At 42.1% G+C, this 13958-nt stretch overlaps 1 protein-coding gene across 5 annotated transcripts in view; it reads left to right on the forward strand.

The window, feature by feature from the left end:
* The window catches only part of ENTREP1 (endosomal transmembrane epsin interactor 1), a 73330-nt gene that overhangs the window by 19273 nt on the left and 40099 nt on the right, over positions 1–13958 (forward strand). The window lies entirely within an intron of this gene.

The raw sequence follows: 13958 nt of genomic DNA on the forward strand, positions 1-13958 counted from the left end.
CTTGCAATGAAGGAGACGTGAGTTCGATCCCTGGGTCAGGAAGATCCCCTGGAGAAGGAAATGGCAAACCAATCCAGTATTCTTGCCTGGATTAATTACATGGGCAGAGGGACCTAGTGGGCTACAATCCACGCGGTCGCTGGAGTCAGTCACAACTTATTGACTAAACAACTTGTTGAATATCACTGTTTATTGCCTGAAATCCTGTTGATAAAGCAAAGCTAAGTTTATTGGACCTGCTGAAGTAAGGGAGAACACCTTACCAGTAGTTCTCAGAAAGATTGAGTCTAAGAGAGGATATTTATAGGGTTTTAGGATCCTGGCTGGGTGATTTTAAGGTGAGTCTCACAAGATAGGGAATTAATTGTATTTGAGCAAAACCTATGAGATAGTAACTTTGGATTGCTTGGCTGATGAAGGAGAGGGCCTGGAAGGATGATTTGATGAGTAAGCTGTTAGTTTTGATAACTGTTTTAGTTGGCTCACAATCTTACCTTTGAGGAACAAGTATTTCTTAGAGCAAGTAGCTAAGTTACTGTTTTTTGTTCTCAGTATTGCTTACCATAGGGTCAGAAGAGCACAGCCAGTCCCAGAATTAATTAACACAGGGACTGAAAGGGATGTTGCTTTTAATTCTTACCATAAATTTTGTAGGAACTCATTTTTAACATCCTTTACGCTCATTAAGCAAGCCAAGAATTTCATCAGTTGGACAACTCATTTCCATTGTCACTGTTCATTTAGAAAAGCTTCTTGGATGCTGTTGGGAGGTAAAGATAAAAGCAACAGCTTCTGGAGTGTGGCTTTTTTTTTTTATAAGTGCCAGCTGAGTATCCTGGAATATGAATTCTTGGTCATCCTGAGGGTGTAGCTCGACCAGTCAGTATGTACATGGTATTACCGTGTCTGTGCTGAAGTGTTTCCAAGTGTATTTCAGACACACTGCAGTATGTGTCTGAGTTGTTGAGGGGCCTTCTGACTATCCTGCATCCAGGCTTTCTGGACCCGACAGACCACAGTGATCAATTTCTGAACATGATTCTCAGACAACTGCGTGAACCATTTTGAATCATGGAGCATCTTAAAATAGATGTTACATGAAAAATCATGGTATAATGTAAATAGTATATGGAATAATGTATATGGTACCACTTGTGATTTTTCAAAACATCTGGGGAATCATATGTGTGTTTGCAGTGACGTGAAAAGTTCCTGAAAAGATGTGTAAGGAACTGTTGAGAGTAGGCATGTCCATTGAGTGCAGTGGGAGTGGGCAGGAGGGAAACTGATTTTCCACTTACATCTGCAGAGGACATGTGGATGAAGTGGAGGAGGTTTTAGCTCCCTGTTTTGTTTGGGTTCTGGCTGCTGGTGTCTGCATATTTAAACTCTATTTTGAGGGTTGGTTTATCTGCCCTTGTGTGTCTTGATGAGAGGCAGGACCCTGCCCCCAGCTGGAAGCCTCTGAGGCCAGACGCCTGCCCTCCTGAATGCTGGCAGCCAGGATGGGAGCCCGTGACCTCTCTCCACTGAAGCCTCTGCCCAGGACTTGGAACCTGGAGCTGCTGATGCAGAATAGCCAGGGCAGCTTAGATTTCATCGGGCAGAGGAGGCCACTGGCGTCCAAGGCTGGCAGCCAGGGCCCTGGCTTTCCTGTGGCATGACCTTGGTAGAGGTCCCAGCACCCAGGTTCACTTGGCTCCTTCCTGGATTTCTGAGCCTATCCCTGTGGATTCTGTGAACTACTTGATAGTTTTTTATAGATATAGACATAAGAGAAATAGGGAACAGGGCTGGGGTTGTGTGGAATCGAGTCTCAATAAGGATACCAAAGGTTGCCTTGTAGAGCTCTTTAATGAACAGAGCAGAAGAATTTATAAATGGACATTGTGTATTAGCAGGTATTGGTGCATGTTGGTAAAGGGGAACGAGGGTAGATTTGAGTCAGACCTGGATCTGATAGGGGTTCCATAATTTGATGTATGAAAGTGAAAGTGAAGTCGCTCAGTCGTGTCTGACTCTTTGCGACCCCATGGACTGTAGCCCACCAGGCTCCTCTGTCCATGGGATTCTCCAGGCAAGAATACTGGAATGGGTTGCCATTTACTTCTCCAGGGGATCTTCCCGACCCAGGGATCGAACCCGGGTCTCCCACATTGCAGGCAGGTGCTTTAACCTCTGAGCCACCATGGAAGCCCAATTAGATGTATAATTGAGGGCATAATAAACAAATCACCTCTCTGAGACTATTCTCTATTTCTCTTATGTCTATATCTGTAAAATATATGTGATATGTATACATAACACAGTATATGTATATGTATCAAACATATGTATATATGTAACATATATACACATAACAGATACCCTATATATATTTCAAGCATACCACTGTGACATTATGACTTTTATAATTTGCTAAGTGCCTTTTAAGAGAAAATAAACCTTTTAAAAAAAGAGGAGTTCATTAGCTTTCTTACTCTTATTGAAAGTGATAATTAGACCTCTGTGCATGTGTGTGAATGCAGTCAGCACCCAAACGTGACTACATTCCCCCAAACTGACCATTTTAGTTTCTCTCTGGTTGTACTGTGCCCTGAGGTTGTCTACATCTCACTAAAAGTGAGTCATGGGTGACGCTTATTCTCTCCTGCCTATCTTCCTCTTCTGTTTTTGAAATTATGTTTATTTCTCCTATTGATGGCTTTATTGTTTTAAATAATATCATAAAGTTCTGTTTCTTACTTTCTCAACTTTGATTAGTATCTGTTGATTCTCTCTCTTTTTCTTGGTTGTGTGGGTCTTTGTTGCCACTCTTGGGCTTTTTCTAGGCGCAGTGCGCGGGGCCTTTTCTCGTTGGGGAGCATGGGCTCTAGGCACGTGGGCTCTGTGGAAGTATGCTTCGTGGGCTTGATCTGTGAAAAGTACAGTTATTTGTACTTTATTGCAGTTGGGAAATAATTGTACTTTCATAGGCCAAGTTCCCATGCGGCATGGAGGATCTTAGTTCCCTGACCAGGGACTGAACCCCATCTCCTGCATTGGAAGGCAGACTCTTAACCACTGGACCACCAGAGAAGTCCCTGATTCTCCCTTTTATCAGATGAAGAAATGAGCAGCTAGCTCTGCTTTTTCCCCCTTCTACCTCCTTTTGATAATTACACCATTCATTTCCTTTATATAGTCAGTGAGTTAGCATTAACATTTGCTCTTAGAACTAAATTATACCATTCAAACTTTGTAAACTGTTTCTAAAAGAGTGAAAACCGATACTAGCGTTTGTAATGTTTTCATTATATGAATATGGTTGAAATAGGATGTTATAATTAGATGCTTGCTTTCCAGATTCACTTGAGGCCAAAATAAAACCGATGTCAACAGCTCCCACATTCTAGTGTGTGAGACGGTCTAAGGAGGACTTGCAAAGTTTCTGGGTGAAAACCAGTTTTGCATTCCTTTGCTGATCTCCATCCCCCAGACTGTAAAAAGATTAGGGGTTAAAGAGACAAATGTTTGGAGAAAGTTATTGAATTACTCTGGCATTGAGTTCCACCTCTGGGGAGGGGAGGGGAGAGGTGCTTAACAGTAAGCAGTGGAGAGCATGAGATGCCTCTCACAGTGGTTGACTAGACCGGTGTCAGACTCCTGCCTGGGGAATTTGAAGGGCGGGCTGGAGTGCCTTGAGGCTGAGAGTTAAAGACTGCAGTTGGGAAATAATTGTACTTTCACAGACCAAACCCACGATGCATACTTCCAACTGACCAGAGGGTTGGGGCCCTGTAAGAGAGAGTAAGCCTGGGGTGAGCTTATATCCTGCCCCAGAGAGACCCTTAGAGGAGTGAGCGAACCACAGCAGAGTGAGGCTGGGCCTGCACTGCGGATGCCTATGTTAACAGAACTGCAGGTTCAAAAGTGGGTATCTCAGAGGAGCCAGTGGAAGCCCCCATTCAGCAGTTTCTCTAAACTCCTGCCAAGGCCTCTTGTGAACAGTCATGGGAACTCTCCTTTCCCCTCACCTGTGTACCTGCTTGGCCTGGCCTACTCTGGCTCCCTCCTCTCCAGGGTGGCAGAGCTGTAGCTGGCAGGCTTCAGGAGAAGTGGACACAAAAGCAGGGGTATCGAGAAGACTGTCTCTTTCCACTGCTGTTCCCACTGCAGGCTTGTTTGCTCTCTAGAATGAGAAGGTGAGATGGAAAGAAACTGAAACTTAAATGTGGTTTCAGGTTTTGACTGGACACAGGTCTGGATATCTTAATTACCAAAATGGGACTTTTTGTGACTCAAAGTGCCTGGAGGAGGACTTTTTGTCACTGATATTGTCCAGAAGAATAATGCTCCCAGCCTCAAATTTCATCTAAGCAGTCAGGAAGAACTAGCTCTACAAAGTGGGAGTGACCAGCATTGGGGAGAAAAACAAAGTGGTTTTCTGTTGATGCCCATGAGTCCTGCCTGTTTGAGGGATCAGCTGTATTACTTTTGTAGCACCGGGAAGAAATGATGGGATCTAGAGAGAAGGAAATTTAATCCTGTGTTTAAAGGATTTTAAACTGTGTTTAAGAACAGTTTCAAGCTGTCAAGTCAAATCTGTTATTCTCTTTTATTCTATATTGTTTGCTTGGTAGCATGTCATATTTTAGTTTGCTTCAGTTTTGGACTGTGACTCTGACATGTAGATTTATGTTTTTACTAGAGTTTTTAAACGATTCTTTTCTTTTTTCTTGTTGACAAAAAAAGAAAAAGTTGCCTAATCTCAGAGATCATCTAGCTGCTTCTTGTATTTTTAAAAATTTGTTATTTTATTTATTTATTTTTGGCTGTGTTGGGTCTTCATTGCTGTGCAGGCTTTTCTCCACATGGGGAGGAGGGGCTACTCTCTAGTTGCAGTGCATGGGCTTCTCATTGTGGTGGCTTCTCTTGTGGACTGAAGCCAGCTGTAGGACTTGCAGGCTTCAGTAGCTGCGGCTCCCAGGCTCTAGAGCACAGGCTCAATAGTTGTGGCACATGGGTTTAGCTGCTCAAGGCATGTGGGGTCCTCCTGGACCAGGGATTAAAGCCATGTCTCCTGCATCAGCAGGTGGATTCTTTACCACTGAGCCACCAAGGAAGCCCTCTTATATTTTTAAACACCTTATGGAGATATAATTGACACACTATAACATTTGCCCATTTAAACTGTACAGTTCAATGGTTATTAGCATGTTCACAGATATGTACAACCACCACCACCATCAATTGTAGAACATTTTCAGATCACCCCCAAAAGGAACCCTGTACCCATTAGAAGTCACTCCTCATTTCCCCTCAATATTCCCAGCCCTAGGCAACCACTATCTGTCTTTATAAAATTGCCTATTTTTGGTATTTCAAATAGAATCATATAATATGTGATCCTTTGTAACTGGTTTCTTTAACTTGGCAAACTTTTAAGCACAATATTTTTAAGGGTCATCATGTTATAATATGTATCAGTACTTCCCCCCTTTCTATTGTTGAATGATATTCTGTTAATGGATATACCACAGTTAATTTATCTATTCATCAGTTGATAGACATTTCCACTTTCTGTCTACTATGAATAATGCCGCTGTGAACATTAGTGTTCAAGTTTATTTGTGGGCATGTTTTCATTTCTCTTGGCTATAAACCTTGAGGTGGAATTGCTGAGGCATCTGGTATACATTTAACATTTTGAAGACTGGTTTTCTGAAATGACTTTTATTTTATATTTCTATCAGCAGTGCATGCAGGTCTCAATTTGTCTACATCTTTGTCAACACTTATTACTGTCTGTCTTGTTTATTATGGCCATCTTTATGGGTGTTAAATGGTACTTCATTGTGTTTTTGACTTGATGTTGAGCATTTTCATGTGTTTATTGGCCATTTGCATGTCTTTGGCTCACTATACCTCATCATAACAACATCATCACAACTAAGAGAATTATCCAGTTTCCCTTTGCCAGTTCCTTATCAGATATTTGATATTCAAATATTTTATCTCATTCTGTGAATTGTCTTTTGGCTTTTTTGATGGCATCCTTTAAAGCACAAAAGTTTTTTATTTTGATGAAGTTCTTTTGTTGCTATACTGTCATATCTGTTAATAAGAAGCCTGGTCTAGCCCATGGTCATGAAGATTTATTCCTATATTTTCATTTAGGAGTTATATTGTTTTAGCTTGTGATTAGGTCCATAATCTGTTTTGAATTAACTTTTGCATATCCTGTATCAGTAGTCGAAGTTCATTCTTTTGCAGGTGGATATCCAGTTGTTCCCTGGTGGCTCAGAGGTTAAAGCGTCTGCCACCAATGTGGAAGACCTGGGTTCGATCCCTGGGTCGGGAAGATCCCCTGGAGAAGGAAACGGTAACCCACTCCAGTATTCTTGCCTGGAGAATCCCATGGACGGAGAAGCCTGGTAGGGTACAGTCCACGGGGTCGCAAAGAGTCGGACACGACTGAGCGACGGAACGGAACGGAACGGATCCAGTTGTTCCAGCATCACTTGTTGAAGAGCCTGTTCTTTCCTCATTGAATTATCTTGGAACTTTATTGAAAACCCGTGGACTCTAAGTTGAGTTTTATTCATCTAGCTTCTTAATCATACTCTTTCTCCTAGTTGTTTTATTTAGCCCTTTGGACATTCTTAAGACTATTAACTTCCTATTCTAGTTTGGATTTAATTGTTTTATAGTTATTCTATACAAATGTCATCTAAATATTTTCTTTATATCATTGGATTAGAGACACTGTTTCTTAGATCTCATGCCTCACACATTCTTTTATTCTTGAATTCCTTTTTCATTTTGCCAGAAAATGTTCTGTGCTGTGCTTAGTTGCTCATTGATGACTGACTCTTTGTGACTCCACAACTGCAGCCTGCCAGGCTCCTCTGTCCATGGGGATCCTCCAGGAAAGAATACTGGAGTGTGTTGCCATGCCCTTCTCCAGGGGATCTTCCCAACCCAGGTCTCCCGCACTGCAGGCGGATTCTTTACCGACTGAGCCACTAAAATTTTCATGAAGAATGTGAGAGAAAGGAGCTCTCTAAGAGTTTGAATGCCTGATGTATCTTTGTTTTGGCCTCCCATTTGACTGATAGTTTGGCTGCATGTAGAATTTTGGGTTCAAATGATTTTCCTTCCAAAATTTGAAGGCACTGCTTGATCACTATTGTCACTGATGTAAATCTGATTCTTGTTGCTTAGTTGTTGTTCTGTTAGTCGCTCAGACATGTCCAACTCTTTGTGACCCCATGGACTGTAGCCCGCCAGCCTCCTCCATCCATAGGATTCTCCAAACAAGAATACTGGGGTGGGTTGCCATTTCTTTCTTCATGTTCCTTAGTGGACAACCTCTTTTTCTATCTGGAAGCTGTTAGGATCTTCTCTTTACCTTGGTATTGATAAAGTTTGATTTTCAAAAAGATCAAACCATGACTCTCAGGCCAGTACAAAATGAATATGTGTCAGTAACAAGGGAAAATTGGTTCAAAGCACAGTTGAGAAGCTCAGTATTCATAGGTGATGTTAGGAGGAGACTGCTGGGATAGATAGAAAACTGGTAGACATCCATCAGTAAATCTCGAGGTTTTTCTATTACATTGGACAGATTTTGTTTCCATCCTTACTGAAAAGGAATCTACAACTTAAGCCGCTTGGACTGCAAGGATATCCAACCAGTCCATTCTAACGGAGATCAGTCCTGGGTGTTCATTGGAAGGACTGATGCTAAAGCTGAAACTCCAATACTTTGGCCACCTCATGCGAAGAGTTGACTCACTGGAAAAGACTCTGATGCTGGGAGGGATTGGGGGCAGGAGGAGAAGGGGATGTCAGAGAATGAGATGACTGGATGGCATCACCATGAGTTTGAGTGAACTCCGGGAGTTGGTGATAGACAGGGAGGCCTGGCGTGCTGTGATTCATGGGATCGCAAAGAGTCAGACACGACTGAGTGACTGAACTGAATTGAAGTCCAGTTGGCTTCGTCAATCTTCATTCCCTCCCCATCTCCTTTCCTCTTCTTTTTCTTCTCCTCTTCCTCCCCCCTCTCCTTCTCCTCTTTCATTTTCTCCTATCCCTCCTTTTTCTTCTCTCTTTGCTATGGAAAATTTCAAATATACTCTTAATTTGAAGGAAATGCAACTGCCTCCCTCCCATACTCACTGCCCAGCTACACATGTTCAAGCTCATCTCCTCTACTTCCCGAACTGTTTCTCTCTCCCTTAGCACTGTGTTGTTTTCACTTAAATCCCAGCCTTCACAGCATCTGCTCCTTAAATATTTCAGTACATATTTATAAAAGACACGGCCGGGAGCCCAGCAAGGGCTGTTCACTAGAGCATGAACATGTGACCTCCTCCTGTATCAGCCACCCAGCATGGTTTCTGAGAGGGCATGTCTTTGAGGAGTATTCCAGGAGGCCCCGGTGGCTCAGGCATCTTACCATCTAGCCTAGATGTCCCAGAATATCACCTCTGCTGAATTCTCTTGGTCAAAAAAGTTCCCACCTTAGGATCAAGGGGAGGTGAATTTGGAACTGGACTCCACCTCTTTTCCTTTTTGAAACAATTTTGTGATTCTTAAAAACTATGGTAAAATATACATATTTAAATTTTTACGTTTAGGAGCCTGATAGGCTGCAGTCCGTGGGGTCGCTAAGGGTTGGACACGACTGAGCGACTTCACTTTCACTTTTCACTTTCATGCATTGGAGAAGGAAATGGCAACCCACTCCAGTGTTCTTGCCTGGAGAATCCTAGGGACGGGCGAGCCTGGTGGGCTGCAGTCCATGGGGTCGCACAGAGTCGGACACAACTGAAGTGACTTAGCAGCAGCAGCCATTTAAAAGTGTACAGTTCAATGGCATTAAGTACACTGTACAAGTGCAGTACAGTGCTGTGCAATCAGCAGTACTCTCCATTTCCAGAACTTTTTCATCATTCCCAACAGAAAGTCTGTATCCATTCAACCAGAACTCCAATTCTTCCTGGGTAATTACTGTTCTGCTTTCTATCTCTGTGAATTTGATGACTCTGGCTACCTCATGTAAGTGCAGTCATACATGTCATTTTGTATCTGGTTTATTTCACTTAGCACAGTGTTTTCAAGGTTCATTCATGCTTAGTATATGTCAGTACTTCCTTTTTAAGGTTGGATAGTATTTCATTGTATATATTAGCCTTCACCTCTTGACATGAGGAACAGCCAGTACAGAAGGAAGGACTTGATGGAAGCCATCTTTGAGGACTGTTGTCTCTAGGTAACTTCTCTGGAGCCATGATCTTCATTACTGGGGAGTCATAAAGTTTGATTCTAACTTGCTGAACTTTACGAAGCTAAGAGTAGAGATTTCCCTGATGGTCCAGTGGTTTAGACTCCAAACTTCCAATGTAGGGGGTGCAGGTTTGATCCCTGGTTGGGGAACTAAGATCTCACCTGCCATGCAGCCAAAAAGTTTTAAAAATAAAATTGGATCTTAAAAACTTTTTTTTTTTTTTAAAAGAAGCAGCTAAGATCACAATGTTCTTGTTTCAGTGGGAAAATGTAACCTGAATAAAGGGCTAGGAGCAGGGGAAGAGTGACACAGAGATGAAAGAAAAGCACATCAGAGAAGGAATGATGTCTCAAGAGTCACAGCTCTGCAATTTTGTTTAAAACTTTCTGCTGCCTTTCTTATCTTCAAATCCAAATTTAATTCTGCCACCTTACTCCTGTGGCATAGAGCAGAACACGATCCTGACCCTTTCACCTTGTTCAAAGAACAAATCTCAGGGTGTCACATCATCCTCTGATTATTTTGTCTTGAGACTCATCAGGATGTTTTCGTCTTAGTCCTCTGCTGCATTGCTGATGAAAACATATGAATTCAGGGTGACAGAGCTTCCTCCGTCATATCAGGAAACTGTGGAGCCAGACACATGATGAGTTCACCCCCTTCTCTGCTGGTTGCTTAGGTCATGAGAAGAGTCACTTTCCTGAGAAATGAGGGGCATTGTGCTGAAAGGGAGCCCTGGGACACAGGGGATCTGTAAGAGAACAGGGTAGCGGGGAGGACCCCAGGAAAGGCAGAATTCCCTCTCATGAGCTGTGACACCCTGAGATTTGTATTTGTGTGTTGTTGTTCACTTTGCGACTCCATGGACTGCAGCATGCCAGGCTCCCCTGCCCCTCACCATTTCCTGGAGTCTGCACAAGTTCATGTTCGTTGCATTGGTAATGCTGTCCAGCCATCTCATCCTCTGATGCCCCCTTCTCCTTCTGCCCTCAATCTTTCCTAGAATCAGGGGCTTTTCCACTTGAGTTCACATCAGATGACCAAAATACAGTATTTGCCTGTACATTTATTTATTTATCCTTTGGCCATGGCACACAACATGAAAGGTCTTAGTTTCCCAACCAGGGATTGCACCCCGGCCCCCTGCATGGCCAGTGCAGAGTTGTATCCACTGGACTACCAGGGAAGTCCTGAGATTTGTATATTTTTATCAGGAATTTGCAAGTCTCCGTTGTAATTATTTTTTGCTCACCTCAAGACCGTTCTGAACTAATGAAAAGTTGTGTCTTTCACTGGTTGGGAGAGGAAGAAGGCTTTCACTCCTGTTGAAAAAGGAATTAAAAATAAATGTTATTATATTTTAGATATTTTATGAAAAGAGAGTCTGGGACAACCATAACATGAACAAATCTGACACTTAAACATCTCTGAGAGGAAAGAGAGACAGCTGTTTCTGTTCACAGCAACGGGCCTGTGTTTGGCTTGTTGGCAGGGAACGCCAGTCTGGTCGTTGGTAATATATCTGCCAAGCTTCTGGAAGAAGTTTAAAAGATGTCAAGGGAGTGAAGCCCGGGAGCAGGTTCTCTTGGGATCTGAGTTGATTAAAGGCGCATTGCAAACCAAGTCAGTGCGTATGCGAGCTCCTGAAACAGAGTTAAAGCAGCCAGAGGCTGGGCTTTGTGAGTCACTATGATTTATTATGTTTTGTTGGTTGCCATGGTGCTGAACAGTCTATCAGAAGAGTCATTTTACTAAACTAGTTCAGAGAGATTTTAGTTTGGTGTCTTCCTTTTTTATCCCCCCTGGTGTCATTGTGTTGTATTTAGATAACTTGGCCCCACAAGGGCCCCTTGATTCTACATCTGTGTATTAAAATGCCTCTCCAAACTGAATTAAAATTGTAAATGTTAAGACTCAAATAAGTGTTTTTGTTCGTTGTCATAGGTCCTATGACATTTGTTCTATTAACCAGTGACTGATCAGTGGTTTGGAGCTGGGACTTCTTGTCTCTGAGAACGTAGAAGTTAGAATGTCAGTCACATTCCCAGCCAGATCACATAATGTTCTTGTTTCAGTGGGAAAATGTAACCTGAATTCTGTGCACTGGGTCCTTAGTTCTTCCACCCACTCACTCACTACCCCCACTCGTTCCTATGAAATGATGGGAAAGGAGTCCCAGCCTTTCCCATCTTTGTTCCCCAGGAAGTGGTGAGTTCCCACCAGGAGCAATAGCAGTAGCCATTTAATGCAAGCAGTGATAGTCAATCTGGTGACTGCCTTTCAGGGCCGGTCTGTGCATGTTCCACAATATTGACAAGGATGCATGATACCTCCAAATAGTGTTTATCGTAAGAATCAGTTTTCTTTCATTTATTCATTGATTGATTTGTTCATTCATTCAGTAATATTTAAGACGACCTATGTTTTTGTACCCCATTGGAGAAAAGTGTGTTCTGATTTTCATTTATCTTCAACAGCATCATCTGAGGAAAAATAAGACATCATGACTAAATGGGTACCAGTGATATTTTCTTGGGAAATTAAAAGATGAAAGAAAGTGTGAAAGAAAAGGATTCTGAGGCAGTAGTAGTATTTTTTGAATTAAACCTTTTTGAGAAGTTTCTAATGGAAATAATTTGGTGAGCTTTTGATATTTAAATTGAAAAATACATACACAAATTCACTAATCTCATTCATGAGAAATAAATTCTGTTGTTTTGGCTTTCCTCATCGCTGTTGTAAGGTTCAGTTTTCTCAGGCCCACTGAGTAAGTGTATGTTTGTCCATCATGACCTAATCACCTCCCAAAGACCCCCACCTCCTAATACCGTCACTTGGGGCTAGGATTTCGATTTATGAGTTTGGGGGAACACAAACATTCAAACCATAGCAGTGGGTTTTATTTCATTTAAGAGGGCACTACAATTTGTTCCTCTACTCTCCTATTCTTGGACATATGGGTTGTTTTCCAGTTTTTGGTTAATTTGGAAAGTTCAATTGTTATGAACTTGCTTGTACCTGTCTTTTTGTGGGCATATACGTTAATGTATGTACCTAAAGGTGAACTGCTGAATCATAGGATGACAGATACTTAACTTCATTAGAAACTGCCACTAGTTTCCCATAGCACTTGTACCATTTTCTAATTGCTTCTTAGACTCTCAGCCAGTTCTGTCTTTAGCCTCACTTTTACATCCAGAGGTATCTGCTGCCACCCATTTTTGAACTTGTGGAGACTGAGGAATAAATTCTTCTGTTTTGGCTTTCGTCATTGCTGTTGTAGGATTCATTTTTCTTAGGACCCCTGAGTCAATTCATGCTTGCACACTGGCTTTCTAACTTCTAAAATTTTTCCTCTCAGTCCTTATGAATTTCTGCATTAGAAGTATTTCCTTTATTGTCAATTTAATAGGTTTTCAGGACTTAGTAGAACTAAATACTTCTGTTCAATTCACTATTTTAAACTTATTCATTTTAAGCTATTCTGCTGCTTAGGTAGCTTCAGTCATGTCTGACTCTGTGCTACCCCATAGACAGCAGCCCACCAGGCTCCGCCGTCCCTGGGATTCTCGGGCAAGAACACTGGAGTGGATTGCCATTTCCTTCTCCGTGAGCTACTTTACCTTCACACAATTAGTGAAACTATTTATTTAAAGATACATAGTTTATTTTCAGGTGAATCTTAAGTTTAGAGCAGTAGGGAACTAAGAAGCAAAATAAAACTCCTTAAGCAGCAGGGAAAGGTCAGTCTATTTAGAGACAGAAGTATTGTTTCAAAAAGGACTCAACAATACCAAGCTGTGATAGCCATAATTATTTAATAATGTTATGTGAGAAAAGTTATAACAAACCTAGACAGTGTATTGAAAAGAAGAAGCATCATTTTGCTGACATAGAGCTATGGTTTTTCCAGTCGTCATGTACAGATGTGAAAGTTGGACCATAAAGAAAGCTGAGTGATGAAGAATAGATGCTTTAGAATTGTGGTGTTGGAGAAGACTCTTGAGAGTCCCTTGGACAGCAAGGAGATCAAACCAGTTAATTCTAAAGATTTCTACCCTGAATATTCACTGGAAGGACTGATGCTGAAGCTGAAGCTCCAGTATTTTGGCTATCTGATGCAAAGAGCTGACTCATTGGAAAAGACCCTGATGCTGGGAGCGATAAAGGGCAGGAGGAGAAGAGGACGACAGAGGATGAGATGGTTGGATGGCATCACTGACTCAATGGACATGAGTTTGAACAAACTCGGAGATGGTGAAGGACAGGGAAGCCTGGTGTGCTGCAGTCCATGGGGTCACAAAGAGTCGGACACGGCTGAGCGACTGAACAACAATCAATGTGATGGAAATTATGAAGAACTTTCAGCAGGTTGGAATAAGCAAATTGCAGGTGATGTGTCTTATTGGATGGTTTCCCCAGACTGATTCTTTTATTGGGTCACTTAATTGAGACCTGGAATGGACTGGGGACACATTTGCAAGAGATCAGTGTTAAGGTGAATTCCAAATACGCAATTGAAAAACATACCTCCAAGGACTTCCCTGGGAGGTCTAGTGGTTAAGATTCCATATTTACATTACAGGGGGACAGGTTCCATCCCTGGAGGGGAAATTTAAGATCCCACATCAGAAAACAAAGATCATGGCATCTGGTCCCATCACTTCATGGGAAATAGATG

The sequence above is a fragment of the Moschus berezovskii genome, chromosome 7 (assembly GCF_049115385.1).
Source record: "Moschus berezovskii isolate FMDL1 chromosome 7, NW_MosBer_1.0, whole genome shotgun sequence".
Classification (NCBI taxonomy): domain Eukaryota; kingdom Metazoa; phylum Chordata; class Mammalia; order Artiodactyla; family Moschidae; genus Moschus; species Moschus berezovskii.